Below are 4594 nucleotides of genomic sequence, written 5' to 3'. Positions count from 1 at the left end.
ATCGTTTTTTGGGCGTTTTTGTTAATTTTTCATTAAAAATTAAAAGTGTCGGACAGTAATTCAATTAAAAGGTCGACCTAAACTACTCGGCATTGCTTGAAATTTTGACACAATGTTTCTGGGTACATTCTTGATCTATGGTAAAAATTTCAGATTTTTCCGATAAGTATAAACCCTAATTTTGCCTTTTCCCAATTCGTAAAATTTGAAACCTTAATTGAATTTTAATTAATTTTGGTTTAATAATTCGGTTAATTGGGAAAGGGGATATAATTTCATAGATCAGTGGCTAATTTTAAAAATTATTGGATTAAAATTTTGAATGGTTTCGTTAATTTTAATCGCACTTAAACCAAATTAATAAAAATCTGAAATTTATTTGTTTATGAACGATTTCAAGCTTCGGATTTTATTAATTAAAAGTTTAAACTTTAAATGTTGATTCGTTCGTTCTTAAAAGTTTGAATATTTTTAGCCCTTGATTTAATAATTTTACGAAATTGGATTGTCGTTAAAGTTTATTGAATCGTTAAAAATCGTTGTTTTTCGAAAATAAAAATCGTAACTTTTTGAAAAAAAAAATTAATGCAAGTTCGTGAAATTAAATTAAATTTTAATTAAGTTGGTCCGTATCACGAACCAAAGGCACGAACATGAGCTTGGTGGACGTATGGCTCGTCGAGCCATGCGGGGCCATTGTGCTTGACCGAGCCGCATGCGACACGGGCAGCAGCAGGTACGCTGCGTGCCTCATGCGCGCTGGGCGAGGAAGGGGAAGGCGGGTATGCTTGCGGGGCTGCGACGAAGCAAGGCGCGAGCCGTGCGACGTCCAGCACACACACGACGCACAACACGCACGCAGGGGCAGCATGGCTGCGGAGACGCGGTGCGTGCGCGCGATGGGGCTGGAGGTGTGCGAGCCTTGCTCGTGCGCTCTTGGGCCTCACGCAAGGCATGGGGCTGGGTGCAAGCCTAGCCCGACTAAGTAATTGAACCTTTTTTGTTAAAAATCGTTTAATTCGTTGGGCTTCGTATATTTGCATTAATTTGGGCTAACGGGATATTTAATTTAATATTTTATTTGCTTGGGCCGGGCCGCGAGTGTTAATTTAATATTTCATAATTAATTATCCGGAATAATCATTGGTTTGATTGGGAGCCACTAAATGAAATTAAAATGAAATCATTATTTTTAATTATTTTCGTAGGTCGCATTATTTTAATTAAATTCAATTTTAATTAGAATAAAGTCTAATGATTAATAATTTGGAAATTGATTAATCTTTTAGGACGCGTTTATGTGAACGTGAATTTTAATTAATTCACGTAAATACTTGTATATTAATATGGGCAATTCGTTTTAGCATACGAATGGGTGAATCCATAGAATATATATTTTATGCAATGTAGGTACTCCAAGTGACTAGTATGGCCAATTTAGGATAGTTAAATACGGTCTGCGTACCGTTCTATCTTTGAATTTAAAGTTTTAAATATGGTCTACGTACCATGGAAATTTTGATGTAATTTATTATTTTCAAGTATTTCTAAGTTTAGGACTTTAAGTTAGCATTTGAACGAAGATTCAAGACGATGCCAAGCTAACAAGGAGGTGATGAAGATTGGATGCTTCAAGACAAGATGTTTTGGACCATAGTAGATCACCATTTATTTATGCACTTCTATATATATATATTATGCGTGAATGTATGAATGTATGTATGCTTTGCATGAACAGGTTGTTTCCTATGAATCGATTAGTTTTAAGTTCACTTAATAATCGAACCAACATAGAAACAACAAGGTCCAAGTAATATTGAGTTTAAAAATTGCCTTCCAAATCAATACTTACAAAAATCTAGGGATCTAAGATAGTAGGTTTACGCTAAAGCGAGGTGCTATTTTAGTTGACTTAGGTGGTAAGGCGTCCTAAAGGAGCACGTTGATTGTGGTTACAACTCAAACAACAATGGCATTAAGTTGTGGCAATGGAATAAATTATGGCATTAATTTATTAACCTAGAGTAATTTGGAGATTACTAGCAATAGGTTTTGCTTACCTGAAATCTTAAACTACTTAAGACATGCTAAAGCTGCTTAAGGATTTAGGACTTTTGGGGTCTTGGAATCGTTTCATTCATTTTGGACCATGTTTTTGCTTTTTGCATGAATGAAATGTTTTAATAGCTTTAATGATTGCATGTTTTGCTTTTATTTCAAAGTTATTGAATTATATGAATGGTTATTTATTGCAAATTCTTTTCGATTGTAGTAATCAAAATGGTCGCAAACATAACAACAATCATATCAGCTGAAATTCTGGATGTCGAGTTAGACTTGACTAATTTTCTTGAATGGAAAGAGAAACTTGTCGAAGTTTTGAAAGTTAATGGCATACACTATGTCATTGAACAACCTTTCCCTAGCTATGATGCGCGAGGCATGACTCCTGAAAGGTACAGAAGTTGGGCACTTCACAAGTACCTTGTCACGGAGTTCATCCTTAAGTCTATCCCTGAGAGTTGGAGAGGGAGGTTCATTACTTTTGAACCTCAAGCTCTACTAAGTAGCCTCGAGGATAAGTGTGCGGGTTTTCGACCCTTGTGCCAAACTGGTGGCAATGGGGTTGACGAATTGGCTAATTCGATGAGCGATCTCAAGCTCATAACCCCACGCAAGTCGTGCCTAGAAATCGAACTTTTGGAGGCACAAAGGCGCATCTACTCTGTCAAGATGGACAAAAACACATCAATTCGGTCTCATGTGGATATGATGTCTGGATTATTTTTCACAATTGAGAGACTTGGTGGTTCCATCAAAGAGGCGGTAGCTATTGCACTAGTGTTGAATTCTCTTCATAAGAATTATGAGGGTTTTAAGATGCACTATCTCTTTCATCAAAAAGAGAGCACATTCTGTGAACTTGTGGAATTACTCATGAAATGCGAGAAAATCCTTAAGTTCAATCAAGACCCTTTGAATGTGAGGTGCACTAAATTCAAGAAAGTAGGCAAGGGGAAGAAAAGCAAGGCTGCATCTTCATCCACTCCCGGAGGGCATCTGGCGCCTTCCAAGAGCAAGATGAAGAGGAATGCTTCTCCTTCTACATCGCAATGCTTCAATTGTAATGAAATTGGTCATTACAAGCGAGATTTCCCCAAACTAAAGGAAGAGAAGAAGGACGGAAACGTTGCTTCTCCTTCAGGTATGTATGTTATACATTGTAATCTTGTTAATTCTACTTCTTGGGTATTAGATACTGGTTGTGGCTCACACTTATGTTCCAATTCACAGGGACTAAGGAGAAGTAGAAGACTTGATAAAGGCGAGATGGATCTACGCGTGGGAAATGGAGCACGAATTGCTGCATTAGCCGTAGGATCTTATTTTATTTCTTTGCCTAGTGGGTTTGTTTTGGAACTAGAAAACTGTTACTATGTTCCTAGTATCACCAGAAACATCATTTCCGTTTCAAGTTTGGATTCTAAAGGTTTTAGTTTTCAATTTAAAGACAATAGTTGTTCTTTTTCTTTGAATGGAATGTTTTATGGTTCAGCACAACAAGAAAACGGTCTTTATGTGCTAGATACGAGCTAACACATTTATAACATAAATACCAAAAAGGATAAAACTGGTGATTCGGATCTCACATTTCTGTGGCATTGTCGATTAGGCCATATAAACATAAAGCGCATGGAATTACTTCCATGGAAAGGAATTCTAGAATCATTCGACTTAGAGAAGATTGATCAATGCGAATCTTGTTTACTTGGCAAAATGACAAAGCAACCTTTCTCAAAGGTGGGAGAAAGAGCAAGCGAACTACTAGGGCTAATACATATGGACGTATGTGGGCCTATGAGTACGAAAGCTAGAGGTGAGTTCAGCTATTTCATAACGTTTACGGACGACTTCAGTAGATATTGTTATATTTACTTAATGAAGCACAAGTCTGGATCGTTTGAGAAATTCAGAGAATTTCAAAATGAAGTAGAGAATCAACGTGGCAAGAAAATCAAAGCTCTAAGATCGGATCGAGGAGGTGAATATCTTAGCCACGAGTTTGATGACAATCTAAAAGAATGCGGTATTCTTTCTGAATTGACTTTTCCGGGGACACCTCAATGGAATGAAGTGTCGGAACGGAGAAATAGGACCTTACTCGATATGGTCAGGTCAATGATGGGTCAGGCCGAACTTCCTTTACAGTTCTGGGGACATGCGTTGCAAACTGCAACACTCACACTGAATCTTGCTCCGTCAAAAGCTGTTGAAAAGACTCCATACGAATTATGGACTGGGAAACTTCCAAAGTTGTCTTTTCTGAAGATTTGGGGTTGCGAAGCATATGTCAAGCGATTAATTTCGGACAAGCTACAACCTAAATCTGACAAATGTTTCTTCGTTGGGTATCCAAAAGAAACTATGGGGTATTATTTCTACAACAAGTCAGACAACAAGGTATTCGTTGCTCGTGACGGTGTCTTTTTGGAAAGAAATCATATTTCCAAATTGACAAGTGGGAGAATAATAGACCTCGAAGAGATTCGAGACGAACAACGAACTCAGAACTCTTTAGAAGCAGTTCAGGTTG

This window comes from Spinacia oleracea, chromosome 4, assembly GCF_020520425.1.
Source record: "Spinacia oleracea cultivar Varoflay chromosome 4, BTI_SOV_V1, whole genome shotgun sequence".
In the NCBI taxonomy this organism is placed as follows: Eukaryota; Viridiplantae; Streptophyta; class Magnoliopsida; order Caryophyllales; family Amaranthaceae; genus Spinacia; species Spinacia oleracea.
Note: the sequence above shows the minus strand (reverse complement) of the source record.